The sequence below is a fragment of the Colobus angolensis genome, unplaced genomic scaffold (genome assembly GCF_000951035.1).
Source record: "Colobus angolensis palliatus isolate OR3802 unplaced genomic scaffold, Cang.pa_1.0 Scaffold225, whole genome shotgun sequence".
Classification (NCBI taxonomy): Eukaryota; Metazoa; Chordata; class Mammalia; order Primates; family Cercopithecidae; genus Colobus; species Colobus angolensis.
The window spans coordinates 4,945,630-4,961,084 of record NW_012115433.1 but is presented as its reverse complement, the minus strand read 5'-3'; the positions used below and the strand labels follow the sequence as shown (position 1 = coordinate 4,961,084).

The following is a 15,455-nucleotide window of genomic DNA, read 5'->3' as shown; positions in this document are numbered from 1 at the left end:
TGTATTTTGAGAAAATTGGTGTTGATTTGTCATTTTCCTCCAAATATGGTACACATAAAAATTACCTATATTTTAAAATATGTGTGCTCCTGGTTCCCAAGTTACATGCCTAGTAATTCCAAAGTTTTACTTCAGAAAGTACCCTATCTGGCAGAGATAGGACCACGATCCAACTTTTAAAAACATGGCTGCAGGAGATAAGAACATCTAATGAAATTGCACTGTCCCTGTATGTAAATTTATTCATATACTGGAAATACATGGAGGAATGTGTTTTCAGAATAATAGAATAGGAACTGCCTGTGAAGTATGAAAGTGATTTAAAATTACACTTTCTTTAGCTTTATTGACTTCCTGTTTGGTTAGTTTATTTTTATTATTATTTTTTTGAGACCGAACGTCACTCTGTTGCCCAAGCTGAAGTGCAATAGCGTGATCTTGGCTCACTGTAACCTCTGCCTCCCTAGTTCAAGTGATTTTCCTGGGATTACAGGCGTGTGCCACCATGCCTGGCTAATTTGTGTGTTTTTAGTAGACATAGGGTTTCACCATGTTGGCCAGGCTGGTATGGAACTCCTGACCACAGGTGATCTGCCCACCTCGGCCTCCCAAAGTGCTGGGATTATAGGCATGAGCCACCACGCCTGGTTGGTTTGTCTTAAAGTAGGAACACACATACACACACACACACACACACACACACACACTAACCATGCAATGGAAAATTAAATAAAAGTTCATCAAAAAGCAAAGAGATGATTCTTTCTAGTTACTAATGTACGGATGCTTTCTCTCCTTTGTTTTTCTGTAATTTAGAGGGAATTAGAAAGGCTGCCAAATGCTGTGGGAATTTAAATGCCATTAATTAAGCATAATCAAATGATGGGGAAACAGAAAGTGATGGCCAGTCACAGAGAAATAGGAAATAAAAAATCTCTCAATTATGTCAACAAGCATATCAAAATCAACTGTGTGAATTAAAAAAGAAATAAATCCAGCAACCAGAAAGAGTACAATAAGCTATATCGGAAGCCAATCGCCATTTTAGTGAAAATACACTGAAATTCCAAGGAAATACTGCGTTGTACACACGAACCCAAATTAGTGACATTTATTTTAACTCCATAGCTACATTTTGAAAAACGTGATGAGATCATGGACTTTTGGAGTAACAGGGATCTCAACTATTTATTCCACACTCTGCGTTTAGAAATTATGAAGCTGAAGTGTATTACAAAGAGTATTACTTGGCCAAAATCACTCAAATAATAGGCATGAACCTAGGATAAGGGCTTCATTCTTTTTCTTTTCCTTTCCAGTCTCTGGTCCCATTTCTCTTATAAGTTGGACCACACATGCATTAGTTGCCTCTTAACAACCAACACAATGACAAAAAAATGTATATACTATCCTCACCTTAAAGACACTGTCATCATATAAATAACTATGTTCAATATAAATATACAGGCTAGATTCTAAGTTTTAGTTTGTGTCAGGTTCTAACTTGCTAAAACAGATTCCTGGGCCCCACACCTAAAGTGTCTGATTCAGAGGGCCTAGGATGGGGCCTGATAATTAGCATTTGCTAATGTTGCTGGTTTAGATACTACATTTTAAGAACCACTGGGCTGGACTGTTAGTGAGTGAGTAAAAAGCATTAAACAGAGTTTGAATATTTTAATGTATGTTTTTCTTTATACCTAATTGTCTAAAACAGTACTTACAGAGTAGTGTTTTACTGATTATCAAAATACATCAAGAAAGTGTTATTTTTAATAGAATCAGGAGGCTGTGGCTCTTTTCTAACCCAGGACGGAAACTATACAGACCTTACTAACTTTGTAGAAAATTGTCTTCTCTCCAGAATCAAATCTCAAAATGTACCTTAATCAAGTAGCCAGATGATATCAACAAGTCAGATAAATGTACTGTTTTGAGCATGGAAAATAAGAAGTGTAGTGATTTGGGTTGGTGTCATGCTACTGTTCTTGTAAAAACTTACAAAATACTTTCTTGAGTTCAGTAACAGCTTTTACAAAATCCAAATGGTATTGGTTAAATTCATATTGCTAAGTAAATGTATGCTGACATTTTGGTTCCCTGAGCTAAATTCTTTTATTTTTGTCATGTTCAGGGGTAGGTAAATGTAGGTAAATTCATACCATGGGGGTATGCTGTACAAATTATTTTGTCATCCAGGTATTAAGCCTAATATCCATTAGGTATTTTTTCTTATCTTTTCCGTCCTCCCACTCACCATCCTCCTGTAGACCCCAGTGTCTGTTGTTCTTCCATATGTGTCCATGTGTTCTCATCATTTAACTCCCGCTTGTGAGAACATGCGGTATTTGGTTTTCCGTTCCTGCATTAGCTGGCTAAGGATAACGGCCTCCACACTATGCGTGTGCTTGCAATGTACATAATCCTATTTTTTTTTGTGCCTGCATAATATTCCACGGTGTGTATGTACCATCTTTTCTTTATCCAGTTTACTGTTGATGGGCATTTAGGTTGATTCCACATCTTTGCTATTGGGAATAGTGCTGCAATGAACAGATGCATGCGTCTTTATGACAAAATGATTTATATTCCTTTGGGTATGCACCTGGCAATGGGACTGCTGGGTTGAATGGCAGTTCTGTTTTTCAGTCTTTGAGGAATCACTGCACTGCTTTCCACAACAGTTGAGCTCATTTACACTCCCACCAACAGTGTATAAGCATTCCTTTTATTTCACAACCTCACTAACATCTGGTTTTGTTTTTTTTTTTTCACTTTTTAGTAACAGCCATTCCCAGGGCTTATTTTTTATTTTTCATCTTCAAACTGAAGCCTTAAGCCATTGGTTCTCATCCTGGCTGACAGAGAATGTAATGCCTAAAAAAGAAAGAATTCAGAGGAAGTCAAACACGGCACTGAAAACAATATAATGTGAATAAAGAGCCAATTGTTGACTTCATGAGTTGCTTTTTAAATTAGAATTCTAGAACTAAGAATTAACTACTTCTTCAGTAGAACTAGTCTTGTTTCCCTTAGAGGTAAAAGGCAACTTACTTTATCAGGAGTCAAATGTGCTGTGTGTCCTCAGCCTATACCCTGTCTACACCTGTCACACTCGAAACTCCTCTTGGCCGAGGGAGTTCCCATATTTTCTCTAATCAATGATTAAAACCTTGTAACTTTAGAGGAGGTTGGTGATATAAAATAACATCATTCTGTCATGCCTTAAAATGTCTTCTTACCATGATGAACTAGACTTCACAAAATATTTAATACTAGTGTACATCTGCCAATTCTGCTGTACTCACTAAAAATCCTAAAAACAGTTGCTCTCCCTTTTCATACCTAATTGATTTTGTTGATCTATCCAATTCCCCATCTTGTTTATTTATTTAGACAGTCTCACTCTGTCGCCTAGGCTGGAGTGCAGTGGTGTGATCTCAGCTCACTGCAATCTCCACCTCCCAGACTGAAAGGATTCTCAGGCCTCAGTCCCCGAAGTAGCTAGGATTTCAGGCACGTACCACTGTGCCCAGTGAATTTTTGTATTTTTAGTAGAGATGGTGTTTCATCGTGTTGGCCAGCCTGGTCAAATGATTTGATCGGGCCTCACATGATCCTCCTACTCATCCTCCCAAAGTGCTGGGATTACAGGTGTGACCCACCGTGCCCAGTCTAACTTCCTATCTCTTTTATAAAACATTTCATTAAAGGTCATCTATTTGCCAGCATTCCCCCACCAAAGGATTTTTATCTTGCATGTCTGTAATTCTGCCTTATTTAAAATTAGAATAAAATACAGACAAAAATTACATTCCAAGTATGAAGCAGTAGAATAAGCTATTAAGGTCCAGATGCATTTTTTAAATCACATGAAATATAATTTTACTCCCTATATGTGATCTGATCCTGTTGTATTTTCAGTCTGTCATTGTGATAACCACCTTAATTAGTTTATCAAAATCATATGCACATAGCCAGCCAGTCTTTCGACTTCTCACGGTTGATTCCAAACTAAATTTATTAACCTCAACAAAGTATGCTTCTCAAAAATATTATACTTTGCAGATTCAATGTTAGAGTCTTTTCATCCATGATCTATTCCTATTTTTAAAAAGTAATTGATGATGACATCTCTTTACTGGTCATTCATGATGCTTCCACATCTAACACATACTTTCTAACACATACTTAAGTGTATGCTTTTACTTTGTGAATGAAAATGTGAAAATGCTTATTGGTAGAATCTGATTTCCTAGCAGCCAGTCTTTACTGGTGATCCTGTATGAAAATGGCTAATTCACAGTGAATATAGAACTTTCTTTAACATGGGTTGTTTGGAGAGGGGAGGGATGCATTGACAAAAATAACTGTTTTGAAATAAAAATAGTAGATGACGTTGTTATTTTTTTCTTTTAATTTATGCAAACAGATACCATGATGCATTCCTACCTAGAACTAATTGCCTTAATTTTTCTTTTGTTCCTCTTTCCTTTACTCTTCTGTGTTTGCTTTTTTCTTCCTCCCTTTCTTCCTTCTTGTTTTCCTTTTTTTCTCTTTCTTCTTTCCTGCCTTCCTTTTGTGTTTCATCTGCCATTCGTTTTTTGTTTTGTTTTTCCACCATGCCAAACTATGTCTTTGGAATCACATAGATGGAGTAAACACAATTTGTTAAAACCAGTCACTGTGGATAGTCTAGTTTAAGAAAGCGAAATTACCAATCATTACCTTATGTTTAGTGATAACAAACCAAAGAAGGTATACTACAAATTTGATCTGGATCAGTACACAAAGAGCCACATAAACACAATTGAAACTTTGGAGAGTAATAATACACATTTGTACACTCATATAAATCCATATATTTAAGTAAAACCTAATATGTAAGTACCCAAAATACATGTACACACATGTATATTACCCAGTGCTAAATTTTTTCACTTACTACAGTATTCTTAACAAATACCATTAATATTATTTACGTTTGAAGATGAAAATCACTATCACACTGATTTTTTATGGTAATAAATTGTTATTATTCCAATACTGAATGCTATGTTTTCAAGAAGTCCAATAGAGAAAAATGTATTTCAAAATGTCATTTAACTAAGATTTGGGCTAAAATCTTTTTTTTAATGGTGAAAGTAAACAGAATGCATACAGCTGCTTTAGTAACATTGGCCTAGATTTCCCAAGATCAATAACGGGTGTGACGAGATGTCACCAAAAATGGCAGAGTAGGCAGCTTCAAGTGTCCATCTCGCAACAGAAACGCTGAAAAAATCAAGAAAAACAGCACAATCCACTTTGTCAGAACTCTAGAAAGCAGTCAAAGGTTCATGGAACCAAGCAATCGCTGAATCAATAAAAGACAACTTAAATATGGCAAGAAAGCTTTGTGGTGTTTTTATTGTCCTTTAAAGTCTAGCATTACCCTGACCTCAAGTCAGACATGACAGCACAAGAAAGGAAAACTACACACCAATATCCTTTATGAATATAGATGTAACTATCCTATACACAATACTGGAAAAGGGAATCCAACAGCATATCAAGAAAAATTTACACTATGGACAAATGGGGTTTATTCTAGAATGAAAGAGTAGTTCAACATAATAAAATCAGTCATATAAAACACCACATTAACAGAATGAAGGAAAAAATATATCATCTCACTTGATGAAGAAAAGCATATGACAAAATGCAATACTTGATCAGGGAGAAAAACAGAAAATAATAAATTAGAAAAAAGTTGAAAAGTTTTCTCAACATAGCAAATGACATATGAAATATCTGCAGCTAACCTAATAATCAATGATAAAAGTTTGAAAGTTTTCCCCCTAAGATGAGCCACAAGACAAGGGTGCCTGCTTCCATTACTGCTGTTTAACTTTGTACTAGAAGTTTTAGTAAGAGCACTTAGGCAAGAAAAAGAAGTAAAAGACATGCAAATTGCAAAGGATACAGTAAAACATGTATAAGATAACATGATCTTATAGATAAAAAACTCCAACAAATCTAGAACAAGAAATTTACTACAGCTAATAAACGACTTCAGCAAAGTTGCAGGAAACAAAATGAACACACAAAAATTAGTTGTGCTTCTTTATATGAGCAATAAGCAATCTATAAAGAAAATTAAGAAAATAAATCCCTATTTAAGTACATCTGAAAGAATAAAATACATAGCAATAAATTTAACCAAGGAGGTTAGACTTATCAACTGAAAACTACAAGACATTGCTGAAATAAAAAGACACAAATATATGGAAAGATATATGCACAGATAAGAATACATAACATTAAAATACCAATACTCTAAAAAGCAATCTAAAGATTCAATGAAGTCCCTGAAAATTTCAATGGCATTTTTTTTTTTTTGCAAAAATGGAAAAGCTGATTCTCAAATTCACAGGGAATTTCAAAAGGCCTTGAATATCCAAAATGATATTGAAAAAGAGCAAAGTTGAAGGACTCGCACTTCCTAATTTCAAAACTTACAGTAATCAAAACAGTATAGTACTGTCATAAAGATAAACATTCTCACCATAATAATAGAATTGATAGTTGAGAGTTAAACCATACCTATATGGATAATTGATTTTTGATGAGGATGCCAAGACAATTCAGTGGCCAAAAAAAAAAAAAAAAAAACAGTTTCTTCAAAAAACGCTGCAGTCACAACTGGATATCTACATGGAAAACGATGAATATGGATCTCTCTCTTGCACCACATACAAAAATTTACTCAAAATAGATTCATGGTATAAATATGACAGGTAAAACTATAAAAGTATCAGAAATAAACATGGAAAATCTTGGGTTCAGCAATGAATGGGTCTTTAGCTATGATACCAGAGGCATAAAGAACAAAACAAAAAAATAGAATTCATCAAAATGTAAAACTGCATGTATCAAAAGAAAGTGATATTATGACATAAACAATGGACAAAATGTTTGCATTTCATACATATGAGTAGAGTACCCAGAATATAGAAAGAATTCTTACAATTTTCCAATAAAAATACAAACAACCCAATTTAAAATTAGTCAAAGAGTTTGAGTACACATATCTGCCAAGAAGATATACAAATGGTCAATAAACACATGAAAATATCTTCAACATTATTAGTCATTGGGAAAATGCAAAGGAAAATCACAAGAAACCAAACCCACTGGGATAAGTGTAATTCAAAACAAAACAAAACAGAAACACAAAAGAACAAGTGTTGCCAAGGATGTGGAGAAATAAAAACCCTCACATATTGCTGGCGAAAAGGTAATGGGTTCCGCCGTTATGGAATACAATTTGGTGGTTCCTCCAAAGGTTACAGATAGGATTACCATCTGACCGAGCAACTCTACACCTAGATATATACCCCAAATAATTGAAAACAGGTGTTCAAATAATACATGTGCATTCACGATTAAAGCAACACTATTCGAAAGAGCCAGAAGTAGAAACAACTCAATATCCACCAGCTGATGAAGAGATGAACAAATACCAGATAGGCCCAAAAGGAATGAAGTACCCATAAAGGTGTGAAGTAATGATGCAAGCTACAATGTGTATGAACCTTGAAAACATTATGATAAATTTAAAAAGCCAGACATAAAAGGTTATATATTGTATGATTCCATTTATACGAAATATCCAGAAATCCACAATGACAGAAAGCCTAAGTGCGGTTGCTAGGAGCTTAGGGGAGGCAGGAATGAGGAGTTACTGCATCATGCTTACTGGGTTTCCTCTTAGGGTGATGAAAATGCTTTAGAATTAAATAGACAGGGCGGTCCCACAACATTGCGAATCTACTAAATGCCACTAAATGCTCACTTTAAAATGATTAATTTTATGTTATGTAATTTCACTTTAATGAAAAAGAGAAGAAAAAAGAAAAAATAGTGAATGGCTCAGATCTGTTAAAGTTATCTGACTTTACACTAATCTTATGATTATAACTCAAACTTGCATTTTAGTTTTAATTTTAAATAACCTTCGCAACCATAGTGTTTTATGTCCTTTTAAATAAGAATGTAAATAATTATTTCTCTCATCATTCCTTTAAATCAAGCTAATTTATGTCAACTAATAACTGTGATGTGAACTGCAAAATTATTTTGTAATAATATAGTGGATTATTAGTATGCTAGTTACATCAAACATTAAAAATATATAATTTCATATCTGGCATTCATAAATGTCTTAATTTATGCTATGATAGCTTGTTAAATAAAAGTGATTTAAATTTTCAAACTTTGCATCTTTATTTTAATTGGATATGGGTTAACATATCATCTGTTTGATACACATGAAGGAGATTTTAAAGGATAATACAAATTTCCATTAATCTTACATTTGCCTTATTGATCGAACAAAAGGGAAGTATAAGAGTTGAAAACAAATCAAGACACGTAATTAAATTCAAATAGTAATAACAGAAGCATCAATACGTAAACTTACGCATTTGACACACAGTTATGAGGATGTGCCAAACGTTGTAGGGACTGAGATTTAATATTCATGATTTTAGCAAAACATAACAGTCATTGCTGAGAGAATATGAAAGTAAAAGGATGTAAAACTTCTCCTATCACTAATTTATTCTTAGTAATAATGTTTCCTATATACAAAACCTTATCCACTTAGCTTTGCTTCAGTGGAGAATCATAAAACAGGGAAAAGGATAACTCTCCTATTTTAGAACTAGATTTGTAAAAGTCAGTTCTCTCTCTCTCTCTCTCTCTTTCTTTCTGTGTGTGTGTGTATGCATGGATTTGAGAGAAGGCATGAACAATCATATAACATTAGGATAAATGTCATGCTACTTTTGCAATTTATTGAGTGTTTCAAACCAATAGGGATCTTTCAGCACGTGCTTTCTGCATGGCATTAAGAAACGGTACTTTAAAACTATGATTCTTTATCTCTGTTAACTTAAGCAATTACTTCACAAAAGAACTTTATTCCATCCAACCCACACAATCCCACCCATACGCTTTAAAATGTACACAAAATCATGGATGTATTTCTACATTTCACGCAATAACTAAATTATCAATTTACAAAGGACCTACAGGTAGCCTAGCATTTACTGCAAGCAGCACATTCTTCAAAAGAAACGGCTTTCCAATTTAATTACCGAAATATAACACATTTTATATTTTAAAAGTGTGAATTTTTCCATATGTCAAAATTCTCTCCACAATAATATAAATTTTTATTAATAGTTACATTTAATAAATAGAATTTATAGGGCATTTCAGCTATTGAAGCTATGTAAACAGTTAAAGAAAAACAGGAAATGATCCAATATAATGTTATCTATAATAATTTCTATTTCATAACAGTAAAAAATGTAACTGTGTATTCTTAAATGAATGATTTTATAAATAATAGTAAGATTTGGAAGAAAAACAACATACTATATCAGGAAAATTTAACAAATGGATAGGTTTGCCTGTTAAACCACTGACTGAAAATAAAATATTTTCGAAGTCAAAGTTACTAAATAAAATAAACATATTGTAATTCCTTGAATATGGATTACTGTCATTAATGCAAATTCATTAGGAATCAACTTCAAATCACCTTTAACTTTTAGATGAATTCATCATTTTCCTAAGACACATCAATTACTGCCCGGGCACATTAACTTTCTGAAAGCGATCCATTATGTGATCTCAATGAAGGGATTCAGTTGCCAGAATGACTTCAGTAAACAAGCTTCCAAAACAATTCTCCTGAGACATGGGGCTTTTCTCAAAAGAATATGGACCACTTTCTCCAAAAACGTTTTGTTTTCAAAACTATCATTTACAGTAGAGAATAAATAGACTTCATATCAGTGGAAGAAATGAGCTATTATAAAGAAGACTTTGTGCCATATATTGGATAAAGCAAATCAGTATTGATACTCTAGATACTATAGATCATACTATTTATACTATAGATCATATAAAAATAATGTCTGGAAATTGCAAGTCTACATTTTTTGTCACAGAAAAATCAAGACTTCTCTTGATAAATATTACACTTGTGTGTTTGTTCACTTTGGTTATTATGTCTTATCCTTTTGTAGTGAGCACAAACCCCACTTTTCATTTCCCTTCCTCTCATTTGTCTTATATCTTTTATCTGTCCTCCTGAAATTTCAAAAATGTGAACAAAGGGAGGAAAGGGAGTGTAAAAGCATAAAAAGAGTTTAGGACCGGGGAGGTCTCTAAAGTTCTTTCTTGATTTCTCAAGCCCAGAATTACATTTTTCTGTGTGTCAAACTCCCCTCTGTCTATGCCTCTCAATGATGTGAATATTCGATATCCATTCATCCTGACTTCTAGATTCTAGCTTCCCTCTCTTTGTGCATCTATGAAAACTCATTCACCTTTATTTTTTAAGTATTTTTAGTATGATGACTCATGCACACAAAGTATTGCTTATCTTCATTCTTTTAAAAAATGTATCCCTTTTATGTATGTTTTTGAAGACCTAGTATGAGAAAAGTGTGCTAGGTTGCAGGGCTATATGAATTAGCAAACATAATGCCATCCTTCTTCCATCTCCTAGTCACATGCAATAGAGATACTAATCAAATGATCTCACAAACAACTAGACAATTGCAAAAACTGCAACAGCTATATGATCTATTCAGGTAGATCAGGAAAGGTTTTTCTAAGGCAGCAAAATCCTAGCTAATTTCAGAAGAATTACTATGACTTAAGAAAACAAATGACACCAGAGAAGAACTGCAGCAGGCTTCATGAGAAGGGCTGCCAGAAGCTGCAACAAAAGCTGATCTCTAAGAGGTAAACAAGCAATAGGAGAGTGCTGGGCTCAGGTGGATGCCGCACTGCTAACCATGGTGCAGATGGGTACTGGTTAGATGAATATGTTGTCACTTACTATAACTACCGGTTTTGTGTATCAGAAAAGGTCCTATAGGTCTATAAAGAGGTTGCTAAATGAAGATGATAGCCCAAACCTCTGATCCATATAATGTTGGGGACTGAGAGATATTAGGGAATCCATGCTGCTCTTTGATTTCCTATTTCTGCCTAGCTGTGATATTGCCTAAATGCACACATGCATTTAAGTTACTTGTTTGCTTAATTTACAGGAACATGAGCTTGATCATCTTAGAGAAACCTGGCTATAAAACAAATTTATATATGAAATGATATTTTTTCCTCCAGAAAGAAAATCCTATTGAAAGGTCCTGTGGAGGAAGAAAGCATGAAGTAATTCAAAGGACTAAAAGGTGAAAATGGGTGGAAACACGTAATCAAAGAAAAATAATTCTGGTAGTAGAGCGGAAATGAATTGCAAGTGATTCGATGCAAGGGTGCAGAGTAATTATTAAAAATTGCCATAGGCTCCATATGAACTTTAAAGCAGTTTTTTCCAATTCTGTGAAGAAACTCATTGGTAGCTTGATGGGGATGGCATTGAATCTATAAATAACCTTGGGCAGTATGGCCATTTTCACGATATTGATTCTTCCTATCCATGAGCATGGTATGTTCTTCCATTTGTTTGTGTCCTCTTTGATTTCACTGAGCAGTGGTTTGTAGTTCTCCTTGAAGAGGTCCTTTACATCCCTTGTAAGTTGGATTCCTAGGTATTTTATTCTCTTTGAAGCAATTGTGAATGGAAGTTCATTCCTGATTTGGCTCTCTGCTTGTCTGTTACTGGTGTATAAGAATGCTTGTGATTTTTGCACATTCATTTTGTATCCTGAGACTTTGCTGAAGTTTCTTATCAGCTTAAGGAGATTTTGGGCTGAGACGATGGGGTTTTCTAAATATACAATCATGTCATCTGCAAACAGGGACAATTTGACTTCTTCTTTTCCTAACTGAATACCCTTGATTTCTTTCTCTTGCCTGATTGCCCTAGCCAGAACTTCCAACACTATGTTGAATAGCAGTGGTGAGAGAGGGCATCCCTGTCTTGTGCCAGCATTGCCAAGACAATCCTAAGTCAAAAGGACAAAGCTGGAGGCGTCACGCTACCTGACTTCAAACTATACTACCAGGCTACAGTAACCAAAACAGCATGGTACTGGTACCAAAACAGAGATACAGACCAATGGAACAGAACAGAGGCCTCAGAAATAATACCACACATCTACAGCCATCTGATCTTTGACAAACCTGAGAGAAACAAGAAATGGGGAAAGGATTCCCTATTTAATAAATGGTGCTGGGAAAATTGGCTAGCCATAAGTAGAAAGCTGAAACTGGATCCTTTCCTTACTCCTTATACGAAGATTAATTCAAGATGGATTAGAGACTTAAATGTTAGACCTAATACCATAAAAACCCTAGAAGAAAATCTAGGTAGTACCATTCAGGACATAGGCATAGGCAAGGACTTCATGTCTAAAACATCAAAAGCAACGGCAGCAAAAGCCAAAATTGACAAATGGGATCTAATTAAACTAAAGAGCTTCTGCACAGCAAAAGAAACTACCATCAGAGTGAACAGGCGACCTACAGAATGGGAGAAAATTTTTGCAATCTACTCATCTGACAAAGGGCTAATATCCAGAATCTACAAAGAACTCAAACAAATATACAAGAAAAAAACAAACAACCCCATCAAAAAGTGGGCAAAGGATATGAACAGACATTTCTCAAAAGAAGACATTCATACAGCCAACAGACACATGAAAAAATGCTCATCATCACTCACCATCAGAGAAATGCAAATCAAAACCACAATGAGATACCATCTCACACCAGTTAGAATGGCCATCATTCAAAAGTCAGGAAACAACAGGTGTTGGAGAGGATGTGGAGAAATAGGAACACTTTTACACTGTTGGTGGGATTGTAAACTAGTTCAACCATTATGGAAAACAGTATGGCGATTCCTCAAGGATCTAGAACTAGATGTACCATATGACCCAGCCATCCCACTACTGGGTATATACCCAAAGGATTATAAATTATTCTACTACAAAGACACATGCACACGTATGTTTATTGCGGCACTATTCACAATAGCGAAGACTTGGAATCAACCCAAATGTCCATCTGTGACAGACTGGATTAAGAAAATGTGGCACATATACACCATGGAATACTATGCAGCCATAAAAAAGGATGAGTTTGCGTCCTTTGTAGGGACATGGATGCAGCTGGAAACCACCATTCTTAGCAAACTATCACAAGAAGAGAAAAGCAAACACCACATGTTCTCACTCATAGGTGGGAACTGAACAATGAGATCACTTGGACTCGGGAAGGGGAACATCACACACTGGGGCCTATCATGGGGAGGGGGGAGGGGGGAGGGATTGCATTGGGGAGTTATACCTGATATAAATGATGAATTGATGGGTGCTGACGAGTTGATGGGTGCAGCACACCAACATGGCACAAGTATACATATGTAACAAACGTGCACGTTATGCACACGTACCCTAGAACTTAAAGTATAATTAAAAAAAAAAAAAATTGCCATAGGCAAAGTGCTTGCTACTCAAAGTGCAGTCTGCGGACCAGCAGAATCAGCATCATCTGGAAGCCTGGCAGAAGTGCAGAATCTCAGACCTTATCCCAGACCTACAGAATCAGATCAGGGTTCAGAAAGGAGGAGGTTTGTATCTTACATCGACAGGAGGAAGTTTTCCATCAACTTCCAGAAAATATTATCTGAGAGGCTATTTCATGACCTGAGGATGATGAAAGTGAACTGTTTATGAAAAATGGTTTCTATTCAGTTCAGGGTCAGAGCAATGGTGGCCACATCCCTCCATGAGTTTCAGGAAAACACTTCCCGATACTCTCCAATAAATTAGAGGCAAAGAAAATAAGAGACTGGAAAGATAGGGGCACTCTGAGAACTTGCATAAAAATGTAGATCCAGAGGAGATATGCAAATGTGGAAAACTGCAATTCCAGTTGAGGGGAAAGACGTTTCTTTGGAGGATAACTATTTCCACATATTTTTTTCCTATTAACCAACCAACAATTATCAGCAGGCCTCACCTCCTACTTTGTGTGGTTCCCTCTAGCACCTCACTACTTGGAAGTCTGATCTAAAACAAAAACAATGGCATCACCAGGAAACTTGATCAATACTGAATATCAAAGACATCACCCCAGCTCTATGATTACAATCTGCATTTTAAGAGATCCCTGGATTATTCATCTGTGCCTTAAATTTGAATATGTGCATTAAAGTATCTCAAGTACAATTGTGGGTCTCTGAATTCCAAGTAAATAAATATAAACTAATTATCAAAAGAAAATCTGTAATTGCTGATATGATTGAAAGAATGCTAATAACGCAATTGTTCAGTAACCTAATTTTCTGTTTCTGTTGCGCTAATTCTTCATTTCCTATGCTGATAATTACGATGGAAATGTGCTACTAGCATACGTCAGAGAAACCCCAACCAACCGACAATTCTATAACATCTACGATCAATATTTTGCAAAGTTTTTGTTGTTGTTGTTGTTATTGTTGTTCTTGGAGAGGGAGTTCCTGCTATGTTGCTCAGGCCAGTCTCAAACAACTGGGTCCAAAGAATCCTACCTCACCTGCCCAAGTAACTGGCACTATAGGTGCAAACCACTGCACCTGGCTAACTTTATGACTTTTATTCAAAATCCTATATAAACTTCTTAGTAGGCCCTTAATATTTCATAAATTTAATTTTGACAATTCATTAACATTATAGTGAAAGAGAAAGAACTAGTTAAACTACAAGTAATGTACAATGTGTGGTCAAGTTAATTATTGGCAAATAGAATCTAATTGCAGCTAAGGCATGAGTTCAGTGTTATCCAATCCCTATCATGTTTTTAAATTATAGATACATTTATTTTTCTGGATGTTAGAGTTTTTCTGATTTTCAGTTTATCATTAAACTTTCTCTTTCCAGTCTTGTATTTACCTAACTACCCTAGTGGAGGTTATTATTGATCTTAGGTTACAGACTTTAGGATCCATACCTTTGAACAATGGAATATGATCTCTAGAATTTACCACAGAGAATTTCTCTATTAATGTTCCCACACGTGCCTCAACAAAAATGACACCACCAATTGTTCTCCTAATTTCATGCTTCATTAATTTTAGGCTATCACTAAAATTATTTTAAAATAGTTTAGGATCAATCAATATTATTCTTTTAATTTGTTTTCTGAGTATAAATGCTGTAAATTATTTCCTCTGCTTTTAATTCATTTATTTTGTCTCCTATCATAGGGGATGTACTGATTGTCTTCAGTTTTATGAATTCAATTAATTATGCCCTTTAATCTTAGTGCAAAACTTTCCTGATTTTGATTTGCGTGTAATAAAAAAATTCTCCTGAACAAAATTATGTAAAATTACTTTAAAAAATAGAAGTCTTCTTTCTTTTCTTTCTTTCTTTCTCTTTCTTTCTTTCTTTCTCTCTTTCTCTCTCTCTCTCCCTCCCTCCCTCCCTCCCTCCCTCCCT

The 15,455-nt window shown here is 35.0% G+C and overlaps 1 protein-coding gene and 1 long non-coding RNA gene across 4 annotated transcripts in view; one reads left to right on the top strand and one right to left on the bottom strand.

Moving 5' to 3' along the window:
- CCDC102B (coiled-coil domain containing 102B) overlaps nucleotides 1–15,455 on the bottom strand; it is a 365,304-nt gene that overhangs the window by 160,903 nt on the left and 188,946 nt on the right. The gene's annotated exons all lie outside the window — the stretch shown is intronic.
- The window catches only part of LOC105513230, a 7,455-nt gene continuing 3,190 nt past the window's right edge, over nucleotides 11,191–15,455 (top strand). Inside the window, exon 1 of the long non-coding RNA XR_001001968.1 lies at nucleotides 11,191–11,258. This is a non-coding gene — a long non-coding RNA (uncharacterized LOC105513230). The remainder of the gene's footprint in view (nucleotides 11,259–15,455) is intronic.